This window comes from Vombatus ursinus, unplaced genomic scaffold (assembly GCF_900497805.2).
Source record: "Vombatus ursinus unplaced genomic scaffold, bare-nosed wombat genome assembly UNPS02014852.1, whole genome shotgun sequence".
Taxonomy (NCBI): Eukaryota; Metazoa; Chordata; class Mammalia; order Diprotodontia; family Vombatidae; genus Vombatus; species Vombatus ursinus.
This window is the reverse complement of record NW_020954630.1, coordinates 2,471,828-2,489,551: the sequence shown is the minus strand read 5'-3', so window position 1 is coordinate 2,489,551 and position 17,724 is coordinate 2,471,828. Positions and strand designations below refer to the sequence as shown.

Below are 17,724 nucleotides of genomic sequence, written 5' to 3'. Positions count from 1 at the left end.
ACCAGTAAACAGAGTTCAGATACTTTTTGTTTGATCTGTGAGGGATGGACAGTGGCCCAGAAAAATGGTCAGAATCCCCCGGAGCTGTAATTAATTAGTCATTCAAACAGTGGAGTGGCTTGTGGGATTGTAAGCACTGAATAAGAAGAGTCAGGAATTCTGTTTTAATTTTGGTTCTATCTCTAATTCTCTTTAGCCTTAAGTGAGATGCTTTAACCTATCTGGGCCTCATTTTCTTCCTATGTAACATGAGGAGGGGGAGACTAGGTCTGTTCTAGTCTTCAGTTTCTGTGATTCAAAATAGAATGATAGCTAGTATTTTGTATAGTATTTCTAAGGTTCACAAAGCCCTTTACAAATATTATCTTATCTTCATAACAACCTTGGGAGGTAAGTTTTATTATTATCTTCATTTTACAGATGAGGAAACTGAGGCAGGCAGTGATTTTTTTTTTTTTTTTGGTCTGTCTTTTTTTTTTTTTAGGTTCAGGGTCACATAGCTAGTAAATGTTGGAGGCTGGAGTTGAGCTCAGGCCTTCCTGACTCTAAGTCCAGTGCTCTATCCCCTGTTCCACCCAGCTGCCTCTAATATGTTTAATTGAACAGTTACCATGTTTTTCTATGGCTGTGCTAGGATGTAATCCTGTGGGCCAGCATCACTCTGGTGAATTATCTCTTTTCTGAATTCTCTCAGAAGATCTAACTCCACAACATGTACTTGTTGCATGTTTAACTTACAGTGAAAATCTTGAACCTGTGATAGTGTGCTGCCCTCAAGGAGTTTACAATTTATTTGGTAAGATAAGACTAACAAAAAAATTTTTAAGGGAAAAAATACAAAACTATATAGTATCAAGTGTCAGTTTATATGTTATATGCTCTGATGTGCTTTAGGACAAAGGTGCCAAATATGTGTGGAACACTTCTCAGCCCCCCCCAATCAAATTAAAATTGGGAAATATTTAACAAAATAAAAATACAATATAGTGTAGATGATGTTAATTTGTGATTTTTGCTAGGTCAGTATGTGGCCTGCAGGGATTCTTATGGATGGTTTAGTGGTCCCTTTTCCATTGAGTTTGACACCACTGCTTTAGGAAATCAGACAAAAGGAAATTGAAAGTAGTCTGGAATAGCTGGGGAAGGCTATATAGAGGAGGTGGGATGTGGGCTGCAATCACAGAATTTAGTATGTTAGAGTTAGAAGAGATCTTAGCAGACATCTACTCCAAATCATTAATTTTATAGATGAGGGAACTGAAACTTTAGGGACTTATATAAGGTAGTATGAGTATGAGTATGAGCCAGGGCTTGAACCTGGGCTGCCTGACCACCACCATAGTGCTCATTCTAATGGGCTTAAGCTCTGGATGCTCATTAATTTTATTTAAAGCTGGTTCTAAATCCACTTGATTATACTCTGATTTAGCTCATATCCCACTATCTTATCTATAGGTTAATATGAGAGAGAGACACAGAGAAAGACAGAGACACAGAGAAAGACAGAGACAGACTGACTAGGTCAAATGTTTTGTTGACATGCAAATGTACCATCTCCATAGCATTCCTCTAATCTACTAGTCAAGTAAAACTGTCCAAAGAAAAAAATAAGATAGTGAACCATAAGCACAGATGTAATCAGAAATTCTGGTGTGAAGGGCAGAATTGGAGGGGAGAAGAGGTGGGTGTGGAGGAAAATCCTCTGGACCATACCCACACAGGGATGGAGAAACAGGTGACAGAGAAGACAGTTTGCCCCCATTGGTGCAGTTTCACTTGGCAACTCCCTGGAGAAGTTGGAGATGGGGAAAGTGTCACAGGGGGTATAGGAATGGGGCAAGAAAGGGGGCAGGTAGATCCCTGAAGAGTGGTGGGATGCTTTTGGTAGAGTCACAAGAACTCTGAAATGCCCAGTAAGAGAAGTTGGCAGTGTAGAAGACAGTTTGCCTCTTTGGGTGTGGTCCTGCAAATAAATACCTGAGAGAAGGGGAAGAGTAAGGGAGTCCTGGGCTGGGGACTTAGCAGAGCTTAGGTGGTGAGAGGGGCAGGATAGTGGAGGGATCCTTGTGATGCACTCAACCCAAACATCCCTTCAGAAAAAATGGGACCCCTTGGAGTGGGACCCTAATCTAATGGTGCATGGGTGTGCATCATCCAGAAGACCATTAAACGTTAGGACAGGCAGGAGGAAGCAACCCCACATCAGGTTGATACCCTGGGTCAAAGTTAAAGCTGCCCCTCCCTAGTTACTTCTATCTTTCATTGTATAGATACCTGAATAGCAGGTATTCTGATAAAATTCTTCTCTAGGTTTCTAATTTGATTAAGGGGAAGGAAACCTAGAGGAAGACCATTTGTTTCATTTCAGTTCTATTCCTCTATTAAGGAAAGTCTCTTTTTCTTGCACTGTCTCTCATATTTGAACCTGTTTGCTGTTGCCTGGTTGACTGATCTCTTTATTCGGCTCTACCGTATAGTTCTCCTGATAAAGGTCACAGTGTTGAGTATTTGTTTAATCTGATAAGTATTCTTTTAATCTTCATAAATTCCTTTTTTGATTTCTTTGGGGAAGCCACGGGGGCTTGGGAAGGAGGGGGTTGAAGGAGAAGAACCAAAAAAATAACAAAGTCAGTCTTTTCTTTTCTTTGTGGGTTTGATTTGCTTTGCAGTCGAGGTAAGTGGGAATAAGATTTTATTGCTTAATGCATGTTTTTAAGAGAGTCCTCCATCTGCCTTGGTAATTAGAGCTCTAGCTCATTAGTCACGGTATGTGAGGACAAGACATGTGTAGGTTCCACTAAACAACATAACACCCATATTAAAATAGCGTGAGGGGCTGTCAAAACAACCTTCATCGGTATCCAGTAACTTCACTAAATGGAACCTTCCCTGATTCCCCTTGCAGGTAATGACCTTATCCCAAGGATGACCCATGATAACCTTATTCTACACCTGTCCACAGCACTTACCATAGGTTGGTGGATAGCATGGTTATCTATGTACTTATCTGATTGTCCCTTTAGGCTGTAAGCTCCTTGAGGCCAGGGATCTGTCTTCTCTAAATTTTTTCTCTCCTCAAGGGCATAGTTTGTAGTCTGCACAGCTAATGTTTGTTTAATTAAATTGAATCCTTTCACCACAATTTTTGGGGTTTGGTAGTATGATGTGTTTCCTTCACCCAGATAGCACAATCAGCATCCTCCGACCATAGAGGGAGTTTGACAGAGCTGCCTTGATTGGTAACCGGAGCTCCATAGAGCCCCAGGTTAAGGAACAAGACCAGAGGTGGAAGCAGTTTGATTATAGGCAGGTTTTCCTTTAATTGGAGGAGACACTATCATTATATAAATAGAAGGGTAAGGCTTTCTTGTTTTTGAGAAATTCCGTACAAATCCAATACGTCTCATTGTTCATCCCAGAACGTGGGCACTGCTGGACCAGGGATGGACCTCTTTCAGTGTTCCTCCCTGTTCAATTGTTGGCCTCTTGTCCTTTCTAGCCAGTGTCTGTAAGACTTCTCTTTGCTTCCTTAGTTATCCTCACATCTCCTTCTTACCCATAGGGGAATTCTTCAGGGAATTCCTTTGGTTCACATGGGACTTAATTGCTTTGTTTTTTCTCTTGAAGAACAGGTGCCATTGCCATACTTTACCAGTAAGAGTCTCTCATATGTCGGAACAATGTGGGTTTAATAGCTAAGGTCAGACTACTCAGCCTGGTGTTCAGTGCCCTCTGCAATCTGCCCTACCCTATTAAAACTGATCCCTTACTACTCCCAGCTTCTGCTCTAGTAAAGATGTAGTATTCTTTTTTTCTTCTGTGCATATAGAGCCATGCCCTTGCTCATGTAGGAAGTCCTGGCCAAAGTTCTTCCTCTCCTGCACTCCGAACCATCCAGACCCTTGATGCCCAACTCAAATCCTATCTTACTTATATCCCAGCCTCCTTGGACTTTTCCAGTCTCCACTGATTTCTTCTTTCTCTGAATAGTTTTTTATGGTGTATATAATCTAACCGTGGATCATCTGTTGTCATTCATGTATTAGGATCATAGGCTCGTAGAGTTGGAAGGAACCTCAATCTAATGCCTTCATTTTACAGATGAGGAAAATGAGACCAGAGCAGTGAAGTGATTTGTTCCAGTTACACAGGCAGTAAACAGCAGAACTGGGATGTGAACTCAGGCTTTACTGCTTCTGAATCCAGTATTGTGTAATTCAGTAAACATTTATTAAGCACCAACTGTGGACCGGGCATGTACTATATACTGTGTGTCCAAGGTCACAAAGGTAGTAAGTAGCAGAACTGGGATTTGAACCCGGGCTTATTGATTCTGAATCCTGTGTTGTGTAATGCAACAAACATTTATTAAGCACCATCTGTGTACCAGGCACGTATACTATGTGATCTGAGTACAAAGAAAATAATTAAAGTTGTCATCACCCTCAAGGAGCTTATATTTTAGTTCATGGGGATATCTCATCTGTTCTTTAGTTGTTTTTTGTGTGCTATTCTTGCCTTCTCAGGCAGAGTCTAAGTTCCCCAAGGTCAAGAATGGCTTCTGTATACTACATTGTTGTCCTCTATGAACTTTGACAGTGTTAGACACACAGTAGCTATTTCATGGATACTTTATTGACATGTTGAACTGTAGCCTCAAAAGTTCTTAGGCTTGGATTTCATGTTAATAGTAGTATAAATTAGTTCTCTATGTAAACAACTTGCGCACTCAAAATTCGGTTATAGTTTCCTTGAAATAAGGGTTATCCATGTGTAGTATGGACAGGGCATCCCTGGCACATAGGCAGCATGCAAGAACATTTTGAAATTTTAATATTAGCAGTAGGCAAAGTTTGTTTCTTGCTGTCCTTTCTTTATTTTTCTTGTTTCCAGTTTCCACCTGCCCACATAACCTGTTCCTCTCCCTTCCCCAAAGTAGTCCTTGCTTCTAAAGTACATTCTCCTCCAATCAAGGTCCCATTCCCTCTAAATGGCAGATCTCCCTTAGATGGTATGAAATTAAAGTAATTGACTGTTGAAGTATAAATGATGTGTAACCCCCACTGTGGGCTCATTTCTTTACTCCCACTCTCACTGGAAGCTTGGGTCCCTAGGGACTTATCAGGGGCAATTAGGGAGGAATTATCCCCCCCCACCTCAGGGACAGGGGAACAGGGGGTTTCTGATACTCTCCCCAGGAACCCCCATCCAGTGGATAGAGCACTGACCCTGAAGTCAGTCAACCAATACAATTCTATTAGCTTTCACAAATTCAATTTACTGAAAAGGTATTGCATGAACGGTCATTATAAAACTTTGTCCCCAAACTAGGGGTGTATTCTCCCTTTATACACGAGGGGAGAGTGGATTCAGACTTAAAGTATAGTGGTAATGAGGTACAGATGTAGAAAACTAATGTAGTAAATAACTCCTGACTTTTGGACCAGTCCTCATGAATTTCCTCTTAAGTGTAGATTTCAGCTGAGCTCCGAGTGTTGATGTCTTTCTAGCTTTCACAGGCAGCATCTCCCTCCATCACCAGGAGTCAAAATTCCTGAAGCTATCACCATCTTTCCACCTCCGTCTCTAGTTGTTTCCTCTGTCATTGACTGTTCACACGCTGACCACTCTGCTACCAACTGGTTACTCGCATCTACTTCATCTAAGACTGAAAACGGATAAACACAAGAGAAATGGGTGCCATGTGTCTACAGATAAATTGCTGGCATGCTTCTCTGGGCATATGCTGCCTGTTCTGTCCCCCACCCGGTGGCTCATGGCAGTACTGCTTCGCTCACCAGGAAAGAGAATAGAGTGGGGTAGATCACACCTTTTGTATGTACACTTAGTTCTATCTTAGCAACTAACATCAGCCCTTCTGGCTCCTCAGTCAACCAGAAGACTTCTTTATCATGATGCAGAGCCAGCCCCATAATCACTTATAACTAAGCCATTCCAAAGAGTGTCAGGCCTCTACACATAATTGAATTGGAAAGAGGCAAAGACTTTTCATATGCTTTAAGCCCTGAAGCCAGTCAGGGCTATCTCTGCCTGGGCCCTTATTGATTGGCCAGTCCCCCATTACACTAGGCTTAACCCTACCAAGGAACATTTGCCTTTTAAGAGAGGAGTTCCTTAATAAGCAAAGTAAATGTGTCCTTCATGGAATGACTACAGGAGATATTTTAGGGAGGGGATATGCTGCTTTATTGAGCCCCCTGAAAGATTTCTGGTCAGAGTTGTAATAGCAGATTTTAGCTGAAAATATAGATGAAAAACATCACGGTAGGAAAAGGCATTTTCTGAATTTAAAAAATAAGTTAAGGAAATTATTTTTTAAAAGGAGCTTCAGAAAACTTGGTGGGGTTTTCCCATTTTTGCAACTCCAATAACTAACAACATGTTTTTAACCGTAAATCCAAAATTGTACAGCCCTGTAAACCACATGGGATTAGGTCACATTCTAAATCACATTTTCATGGCTGAGCAGAAGTGAAATTTTTGTGGTAGACCCCGGACATTCCAGATGACCCCAAGGCACTGCCAGAAAGACTGGTCAGTACCAGCAAAACTTGGGTTAGCAGACAGGATTCAGAGGTGCAGCATTTTGGATCTGTTGGGCTAAAAAATACATTGAAATGGCTAAGAGGACTCTGATAGTTAGTATTTCTGGGTGTGGTCAGATTATACAGGAAATGAAATGGAAAAAGCTCCACACTTTCATTTGCTCATAATACAGTTTCTGTTTGTTACCTGGAATTCAGGTAGTAGAATCATACTTTTTTTTTTAAAGCACTCATTTTTCAGAAGAAACATAGGGCAGCATTTGTTGTTCAGTTATATCTGATTCCGCGTGACCCTGTGGACCATACTGTCTATGGAGTTTTCTTGGCAAAGATGCTGGAGTGGTTTGCTATTTTCTGTTCCAGTGGATTAAGGCAAACAGAGGTTAAGTGTCTTGCCTAGGGTCACATAGCTAGTAAGTTATCTGAGGCCATATTTGAACTCCAGTCTTCTGACTCTGGGTCCGGTGCTCTATCCACTTACCCATCTAGCTGTCCAAAGAAAAACATAAATTTAGAGTGGCTTAAGGACCTTAATGGCCATCTAGCCAAACCCTTTCATTTTACAGGTGAGGAAAATGAGGTGCAGGGAGAGTAAGGGACTTGTTATGGCCACACAGCCAGAGGCAGGATTTGAGCCCAGGTTTTTCTGGCTTAAGGAACAGTACTCTTCTGTGTTATGCTATCTCTCACGTATGCCTGGAACATTAAGAAAGAATCCTGGCTATGGATTGAGAAGACTGTAGTTTGAATCCTGACTTCTGCTTACTACTGCTATGTGTGTGATATTGGGCAAGGCACCTCACCTCTCTCAACCTCGGCTTCTTCATCTGTAAAAAAAACAGTATTGGACTAGATAAATTTCAAGATCCCTACTACCTCCAGATCTGTCATGCTATGATAATACCAAATTGGTTTCAGGGCTTAAGCCTGAAAAACAACATGGAACAGATGATGGTCTGTGAACAGGAATAATTTAACCTAATCATCTATGCCTTCTGAGTCTATCTGCAGATCCAGACAATGAAAATTCATGTGCAGAGTAACCGTCTCAATCAGTTTTGTTAACTGGACTTGTCATATTTTATAAAGCAGGAAAATGGCCTCTCATGTTTTAGAAATATGTTTATTCAGCCTCAGAGTTTGCAGTTGGGGCAAAGGGAGTGGGGAATTTTGGCTTGTTCTTAGCTAAAGCAAAAATTAAACTTATCAGAGCTCCTTCACTGTATTCAGTTGGGGAGGGTTTCCTCCGCCCCAGTATTTTCCATATAATGTATTAATCTTAATACTTCAATTTCCCAACATTTTTGGTGTCAAAGGATCAACTAGACAGGGGTTTTTAACCATTTTGGTATTGTGGACCTCTTTCACAGTTTGATGAAGCCTATGGGTGCCTTCGCAGAATAATGTTTTCAGATGAATAAGATAAAGTACATGGGATTACAAATGAAACCAATTATATTAAAATGCAGTTATTAAAATGTTTTTAAAAACGAGTTTACAGACCTCAGGTTAAGATCCCTCTAGCATCTTATCATATAAATGTCTCCTAGTCCACCCCTCCCCCATTTAAATGGTTTGTTCCATATAAATGAATTTTCCAGATAACTAAAGCTTGCCCTGTAAGCAAAGAAATTGCATTATTGTACCCTGCTATTTGATGTAAATCCTCTTTTTTCTTTTTTGGCAAGGCAGTCGGGTTAAGTGACTTGCCCCGGGTCACACAGCTAGCTAGTACTTGTCAAATGTCTGTAGCTGAATTTGAACTCTGGTCCTCCTGGCTCCACGGCAGGCACTCTATCCATCACACCACCTAGCTGTCCTGATGTAAATCTTTCTAAAATGAATTACACACTTCTCTTGAAAATAGAATATACTAAAATTAACTTAGCCTGTGCCCTGATGACTCAGGATCCTTGTAGTTGTTAGGAGCAGCTGTAGTATATAGAACTGTTTGCCCTACGTTAAATGACCTGCCAGGTGGTACAGTAGATCTGAAGTCAGGAAGACCTGAGTTTGAATCCTGCCTCAGATTTCTTCTGGCTTTGGGACCCCTAGATGGGACACTTAACCTTTCTTACCCTGAGTTTCTTCAGTTGTAAAATAAGGAGATTGGCCTCTAAGATTCCTTCAGACTCAAAATCTCATTCGTTCATTCTACCTATTTATCTACCTATTTATTTGTTTGTCTATTTATTTAAAATTTATAGGATAAAACAAACACTTCCCTAGCAAAGTATTAGGACCATTCCTGTTTCTAAATAACAATAACTCACATTTCTATAGCACTTAACAGTATCCAAAGCTCTTTCACCACAAAAACCCAGTGAGATAGATCCTAGGATTCAGAGCTGGAAAAGACATTATTGATTATCTAGCCCATCACCCTCATTTTACTGATGTAGGCAAGTGAGGTTCACCATGGGGAAATGACATACAGCAGCAGACCCAAATTCTCTAATTCCAGATCTAATGGTATGTCTAGTGCGTGGTGCTGTTCTACATTATTCCCCTTTTATAGAGAAAAAATGTGAGGCTCAAAGACTTGCCTGTATCGAATGTCCAATATCTAGTGACTGATGACTAGAAAGTCTTACCTAGATTTGTTTACGCTAGGCCCAATGTTCTTTTCTGGTATCTTGCTTTGTATTAATTTGGTGAATGGTTTACTTTGCTTATCTGTGTAGGAGTTGTTCTTCTCCACTCCTGGCTTAGAATGAAAGCTCCCAGAAGGCAGGGGTGACTTGGTTTTATCTTTGCATCCTTAGCACTGAGCGCAGGACCTGGTGTGTAGTAACTACTTAATGAATATACGTATTGAATTGGATATCACCCAGCCAATTCACTGCATGAACTTTGTGGCAGCTGCTTTGGCTGTTTGGAGGCCTTCTGGGCTCTCTGTAATACTATAATTAGTTGAACTTGCCACATAAGTAATATCCAGGTACATGAGGCTGTATTGTACTTTCCATTTAAATATATATTTTTTACACATTTTCTTGTCTCATTTTACCCTCCCAACAATCCTAGGTGGCCAAGAGAGCACATGTGATTATTGTCACTTTGTAGAACACTTGGTCCTCATTTTGTACCTATCACATGATACTCAAGTATAGCAGTCCTTTGTGTGTGTGGGTCATCCTCTTGGTAGATCTGAAGCTCTTTGAAGGCAGGGTATACATTGTTCATCTTTATATTTCCCCTTACACTTAGTAGATCCTCAATTAAATATTAGTTGAATGGATGAATGATTATTCCTATTTGTCAGATGGGAAAACTGAGGCACAGAGCTGTAAAATGACAGCCTAGGGCCACCCTGCTGGTTGAGTGGCATAGACAGGTCTTCAGACTCCTAGACTTAGGATCTTTCTATTAGACCATACTGCTGAAATGTGGCATATGGTAGTCTATGGCATTCTCATTGCCACCTTTGGAAAGACATAGTAGGGTAAAGGGCCAAAGAGGAGCAGCTGAAATGACCAAGGCAATGGGGTAAGAGACAGAGGGAGTTGGGATGAGGTTGGAAATTGAAGCTTAGGGGCAGCTAGGTGGCATAATGGATAGAGCACTGGCCCTGAAGTCAGGAGGACCTGAATTCAAATCTGGCCTCAGACCAAACACTTGACACTAGCTGTGTGACCCTGGGCAAGTCATTTAATCCCAATTGCCTAAAATAAAAAAAAAAATAAAAAGTGGGCCAGCTAGGTGGCACAGTGGATAGAGCGCCGCCTTTGGAGTCAGGAGGACCTGAGTTCAAATCCAGCCTCAGACATATAACACTCACTAGCTATGTGACTCTGGGCAAGTCACTTAACCCCAATTGCCTCACCAAAAAAAAAAAAAAAAGAAATTGAGGCTCATAAGAAGTTACTAAGATTAGGACTCGTGAGTCTGGGAAGAGGAAGGCTGAGGGTAGGTGAGCATATAACTAAAGCCCACAGAGGCACAAATGGTATAAATTAGATAAGCACCGACTTGTTCATAAATTTTAGGAATTTTAGGACAATACGCCCAGAGCTAGCAGGCTGAAAAGAAAACATTTTAGGGCAAACAAAAATTAGAAATACTAGAGTACAAAGTAAGTGTGGAGCGATTTATCTCCGGAAGTGACAACGGGTTGACAATGGAAGCAGACTCAAGGAGTATTTAGAAACTCAACTACAAGAGGTAGGTATATTTGGGGGGCATATCCCTAACCTTTAGAGGTTTGACAACAGGCAGGACAGCTGAACCTTCACAGAAATAACCCCTGGGTGGCCCTGTCAGAAACAAAACACAGAGCTAATGGTCTGATCCGGCCTAGAAATGTTTACATCTTTATTCCTGTTGCTTATTGCATTGACGATCAACAAACATTTATTTAACGCTTACGTTGTTGTTTAGTCATTTTTTCAGTTTTGTCCGACTCTTCATAATACCATTTGGGATTTTCTTGGCAAAGATATTGGAGTGGTTTGCCATTTTCTTCTCCAGCTCATTTTACAGTTGAAGAAACTGAGGCAAAGAGGGTTAAGTGACTTGCCCAGGGTCATAGAGCTAGTAAGTGTCTGAGGCCAGATTTGAACTCAGAAAGCTGAGTCTTCCTGACTTCAGGCCTGGCGCTCTATCCACTGCACCACCTAGCTGCCTCATTTAACACCTGCCATGGTCTGTTTTCCCATTGCAAACTATTCTTAGTGTTAAAAGTGGAGCTAACCTTGCACAAAATTATGAAGAGGATAAAAGCTGTCTTTGGTACCTCATTTCAGAGTCCCTCTCCTTCAAGTCCCCCCTTCTTTGGTTCTGCTCGTAGTTCTTCCTTCTGGTTAGTTTTCAGTTAACACGCAAAGAGATGTTTACATTTTAAAAGGGTATTACAAAAGAGTGACAAACCATCAAGACCCAAAGAAATGACTTTCTACTTTTGGAACTTCAGGGGCAAATACTAATACTAATAATGCATATCATTGATGTAGCTCTTTAAGGCTTACAGAGTACTTTACATATAACTCATCTGATTCTTATAAAAGCCCTATAAAGTGCTGTTACTCCTCCCATTTCACAGATGGGGGAACTGATGCTGAAGTGATTTGTATAGGCTCACATCGCTAGTAAGAGCCACCCAGGTGCCTACATACTTCTGTTCTGCCTAAGACTGGCTCTGATTCATACCTTGTACAATGCTGAAAGGCTCACCCTAAGAATCCTTTGTACAGAAACTGTGATGATTGACTGGAGGGAGGGACAAAGGAGAGGGAGAGGGCCCCAGCGAGGTAGACCAGAACCCACTTCCGAATTACATTTCTTCTACCCGGAGCCCTTCAGCTCCTCAAGGGACGAGGCATTTAATGCCATGATAATACCCAAGCCAATCGTTTAATTAGATTCGGCCAACCTTGGCATAGCCAGAGAGCTAACTTTGTACATCTGTCACTACCCACTCTGCATGAGTCATCCCCAAACTTATCAGCTCAGATCACAGAGCCTTGTGAAGCAATTACCAGTCCGTCTCCCAAGAGGAACTCTAGACAAAAACAACAGACTGGCCTGCAAGTGGAGGAGGAGGAGGAGAAGAAGAAAGGAAGAGAAGGTTACAAACAGGGAAATGGGTGGGCTTCAAACAAGGCTTGTTTTAAATGACCCTATCCTGGGGACCTGTGGAAAAATCCAAGATCTGAAATCCAGTGGTTCAGTAAGTAGACTGCTCATTGGGCAGCCTCGCAAACCTTGTTGAAAACCTCCACGTATACAGGCGTAGGATGGGGAAATAAGGGATACAAAGGAATTCATATGAAAATGATCCAGAATTTTTAGCGGACTACAATCTCAATAGGAGTCAACAGTGTGATGTAACGTTAGTATTTTTGGCTTCCCTTTCAGACTTCATAAGAGAAGCATGCTGTTCGGAACAATAGAGGTAGTAGTCCATATGTACTATACCCATGCATATGGAGTATTGCTGTTGGTGCTGGGAGTACTACATTTTAAGAATGGCCCTGATAAGCCATGATGTTTGCAAAAGAAAAATGACCAAAATAAGATGTGAGGAGACTAGAGAGAGTCTGGTCTTGACCAATACAAGCATTGGTTCAAGAGAATGTTAAGTCTGATTTGGCTTTAAAAATTTAGTAAGCACTAATTGGTCAAGTTCCATGCGGATGAGTTCATGGACAATCTTTCTGAACTCATGATTGATCTTTTGGGCAACTGAAAATCCATTGAATACTTTCAGTGACTTCAGAAGTGGCTTTTGACTTGAATGGGATAGTCTAGATCCTTTTATTAAGGGGATTTGTTCTGTAAAGTTTGATTTCGGTCAGAGGGCCACACTTAAGGACCTGGAGGGCCACATGTGGCCTTGAGGTTCCCCGCCTCTGTTCTAGACTGCACAGTTTCTCAAAACTAGTCTAAGGATTCATTCAATAACTTGGAAGGTGGCTGTTAGTTCACAGTGAGCAGCCTGCCCAGTGTAGGTGCTGATAATGACCTTGAAAGAAGCTACCGGGGGCAGCTAGGTGGTGCAGTGGATAGAGTTGTGGCCTTGAATTCAGGAGGACCTGAGTTCAAATCTGGCCTCAGACACTTGACACTTACTAGCTGTGTGACCTTGGGCAAGTTGCCTCACCAAAAAGCAAAAAAAAAAAAAAAGAAGAAGAAGAAGAAGCTACCATTGTCTTCAAGTTGTGGGAGAAAATTCAGTTAAGACATTGTAAAAAATATTTACAAAAAGGGAAAAATAATTCTTTGTATTTAAACCTAAACACATTGAGATAAAAAGCAGCTGAACTTCAAAGAAAACTCTTAATTCAACATGCAGACAGTTGGAGGTTGATTTTGTGTTTTCAGTGTACAGTAAGTAATGCATGGATCCAGTCCCATGCAGGGCTTGGCCCCTCATTTAATTTTTCTTGTGGAAATCCATACTTCAGTGACACCTTGATTAATGGGATTCACTCACATAAGTTCAATAGAAAGGCCACTCAAGACAGTGACCACTTGGCTAGGGAAATACAGGTTGAATTAGATGATCTCTGAGGTTCTTTCAACCCTGAGTTTCTGTGATTCTTGTTGCCAACCTAGAGGTTCCCCAAGAGCCATCTAAGAATAGATTTCTTGTTAATAATAGTCTTACTTCTTTCTTCCCTGCCTCTAAACTCTTTTTATTAGTAGCTCTGAGCTTCTCGCTGCTTACTAGGGAGTTAGGGAGTGGGGCTGACAACTTATTCTAGAGATTCAGTTTGGCGAAATTAAGTGCCTGCTTATTTGCAGATACAAGGTTTAGATAAAACAAAGTTCCTACCTTCATGGAGTTTACAGTCTTTATAGGAAGTGATGGTGGGAACTGTGGTCATGGCATAAACACAGATAAATATAATACACAGTAATACATAATAGAGGCAGCTGAGTGGTGCACTGAATAGAATCTAGACCAGGGGTGGGGAACCTGTGACTCTGAGGCCACATGTGGCAGGTTCCCCACCCCTGCTCTAGCCATAAAGTCTTGAGTTCAAATCCAGCCATATATATACACATATATACGTATATATATACACATATATATACACACACATATACACACACACACATATACATATATATATGTTAGCTGCGTGATCCTTACAAGTCACTAAACCTCTGTCTGCTTCAGTTTCCTCATCTGTAAAATGGGGATAATAGTAGGACCTACCTCCTGGGATTGTTAGGAAGACCAGAAAGTTCTTAAGTCTTCCAAGGTCATTTGTATTTAACAGTGTTGTTGTTTTTGTATAACTTGTTCTTCTGGTTTTATTCACTTCACAAAGGTGGTCTTATTGGTTATGAAGCTCCATCACAGTGCTTCCAGCCCATCAACAGATTGGGTCATAGGCTCCCTTGTGAAGGAAATCTTCACTTGGATGTTCCACTCAAACACTCAAACACAAACATGTCCAAAACCAAATTTATCTTTTCCCCTAAATCCTGTCACTCTGGCTTTACCATTTCTGATACCGCCATGACATTGTGACACCGCCCTTTGCCCAGGACTCTGATGTTTGTAATGACGGAATTGCTTTTGACACTTCCCTCTTTCTCTCATCTCCTATGCAATGAGCCACCAGCTTCTGTCAATCCCATTTCTCCCACTTCATGCTCCCATCCGTTTCCTCCCACCCCAGCTCTCAGTGTCGCTTATTTCCTCAGTTCTAGTGCATGCTGTGTGTGGGCTATGAAGCATCATGAGTCACAACCTTAGGCTGATGCAGACATCTGTGAACACCCCCGCGCTCCGCAGCGAACGAGACCGAGGAGCAAACACCCGAAGGGGCCACCGTCACTTCTTCTCCCATCCTCAGCCAGCCTCTCCCCTGCATCTTCTCACCCCCGGCCATAGGTCAGCCTCCTCCCCACTCTGGGGCTTCTACAACTACCCTGGCAGAAGTGATGGTGTTTCCGCTGTTACCCTCCGCTCTGGGAGCATCCCAGCATCCCAAAAGAATCTCTTGTGTGCAGCGACACAAGTTGTTCTACCTGTGATCCCTGGTGTAATTCAAGTTTTGCATATTGAGGTGCTTCCTACCCTCAAAGCACAAACCAAAAATGACATTTTCAAAACGTAGGTGGAGAAAAACCTATTTGACTTGGTAGTGAGCCAAAGTAGCTAATCTCTTTATTTCTGAAATGACATTGTCATCATCATCATCATAAATATCACTTATATAGCACTGGAAGGTTTGCAAAGCACTTTGCAAATATCTAATTTAATTCTCACAAAAACACTGAGAGATTGGTGCTATTATTATCCTCATTTTGTAGAGGAGGAAACTGAGGCGCAGGCAGAGGTTAAGTGACTTGCCCAGGGTCATACAATTAGGAAGCATCTGAGGTCAAATTTAAACTTGGATCTTTTTAATTCAAGCTCCAGCTCTCTATCCCCCAACCACCTAGCCACCACCTTATTTCAGAAAGCAGAATATATCCTTTTAATTAGTAAGAAATGTCAGCAATCCTGTTGAGAATATCTTAATGGAGGCTGCTACTCCAAAAGGTTGGTGGCGTAGTAAAGATTTTTTTCTGAACAGAACACTAGTTTTAGAATCAGAGAACCTTAGTTTGAATCTTCTTACTACTGGGACCTTCGGCAAATCACTTTCCTTGCTTTGTCCTCACTGTCCCCATCTGCAAAATAGGGCATTGGACTTGTTCCCTCAGGTCCATTCTAGCTTTAAACTTTTAATCCTATGATCAGCCCGCCTCTTTATTCCCATTGATACTATCATTATATAGCTCTCCTCTCCACATTCCTTCTCACGGCTCTTCCTGCTATCATTTTCTCTCCACCTTTAAGCTACTTTGCTGACCTTCTGCCTGAAAACGATATTTTAACATGTAGATCTGGTCGTGTTATGCCTCCGCTCCAGAATCTTTACTTTGTCCCCATTGCCAGTCTTTTTTTCTTGGCATTGAAGGCCCTCCAATACATAGCGCTACCCTCCTTTTCTAGCTTCATCATCAGATATTTCCCTCTGTGCATTCTCTGCTCCTACCGAGCTCATCCGTGGATTCTATGCTCCTGCCAAGCTCACTCTTTCTTCCCCAAAACACACCCTGTACTCCCCTGCCTCCCATGCTTTTGCTGATAGTGTTCCCTCTACCCAGAATGGCCTCCCCTCATCTCCTTGCCTGTTGGATTCTTCCTTATTCTTTGATGTCTGATCCTGAGCATCCCCTCCTCTGTGAAGTCCTTCCAGATCCCTCATGTTGTTTTCCATAAGAATTCACATAGCACTTTGTTTGTAAATCTCTAATGCAGTTATAACATATTATTATGTGCTATAGTTAACAGAGAAGGCTGCATTAGTGGGACTCAGACAGCTGAGAAGACCCACGGATAACTTCAGCTTCTTTCCTTCTCTGTTCCTACCCACCGCCTAAGGCTCGCAGACTTTTATGTTATAAAAACATTAAAAGGAATCATAGCATCAGGTCATCTGATCGAGCCCCCTCGTTTTACAGATGAGGAAACTGCAGCCCAGAGAGAGAAAGTGATTCCCCCAGCTCCCACAGGGAGCAAACAGCTAAGCCAGGGTTCAAGTTCAGATCTTCCAGTTCACTGTCCAACGTTCTTTCCACCACAGTGTACTAACATAGTCTTTGTGTTCTGTCTTTGCATTTATCTTAAGGGAAAATGCCCCTCTCCCTAGCACCCCTGAGAGGCCAGAGTTCATGACACTTTTGGGGCAAAGGCGAGAGGGGAATGGATTAGCCATATGTCTGAGACCTTATCAGAGCAAAGGGCAGAGGATCTTGGGCCCCAGCACTCTGTGATATCTGCTAAAATGGGCAAACCAGGAATATTCACCTGATCAGAGATAAACACCATGGCAGATGTTGCTGAGAAGTTTATCTAAGGGCAGGTCTCTGACTCTTTTTTTCCTTCTTCTTTTTTTGAGTTCAGAGATAAAAGATCCTAGTTTCTCTAAAGGTAAATGATTGATAAAGATGGAAAGCACATGTTTAAGGAGATGTTTCTCTTGAGGCCCAGTATAGGTGAGCCCGATAAAAGAATGTGGTCATGTGGTCTAACAGTAGGCTTGCGCCGTGGATGGGGTTCTGTCCCACACAGAGTGCTGAGACATGCCCAAAGCTAGAGCCCCATCACAGCAAGGGAGGGTCTATCCCTCCTCTAAGAGAAGAATTTAGCTGGATCAGAGAGAAATAGGCTTTATGTTTATCTTAAAATGTATATGGGTAAGTATATATACATATATGTATACATATACATATGTGTATATACATATATGCACACACATAAATATATGAATGACAAAATTTGAGGTCTTTGTGGGTCTTGTGATACGTAGGTTTGGGCTCAACTGCCAGGTTGTTGAATTGCTTGGATATAAAAATAGCAAGTGGTGCATAATAGAACTTGCAGTTTCATGTGCAATCATCTTTATTATTATACTGTGTTACGGAAATGCTTGTTTTATTCCGTAAAGTAAAAATAAATTAAAAAAAAATTTTTGAAGATATAAAAAGATCTGAGTTCAAACTACAGCTCTGCCATTTACAAGCTCCATGGTCTCAGTTCCCTTTATAGGGTTGTTGAAAAAACTAAATGACGTCATATATGTAAAGTGCTTTGTAATCATATGTAAGCTAATATTATGGCTCTCATGATCTTTCTCTTTTCTTTCTACCT

At 41.5% G+C, this 17,724-nt stretch overlaps 1 protein-coding gene across 3 annotated transcripts in view; it reads left to right on the top strand.

Moving 5' to 3' along the window:
* PRKAG2 (protein kinase AMP-activated non-catalytic subunit gamma 2) overlaps positions 1–17,724 on the top strand; it is a 452,810-nt gene that overhangs the window by 115,431 nt on the left and 319,655 nt on the right. Inside the window, exon 1 of one of the 3 annotated variants that reach the window (XM_027840944.1) lies at positions 14,895–14,913. The exons of the other annotated variants lie outside the window; for them this stretch is intronic. The gene's annotated coding sequence lies outside the window, so the exon portion shown is untranslated. Of the gene's footprint in view, positions 1–14,894; positions 14,914–17,724 lie in introns of those variants that run through there. 3 annotated transcript variants of the gene reach the window in all.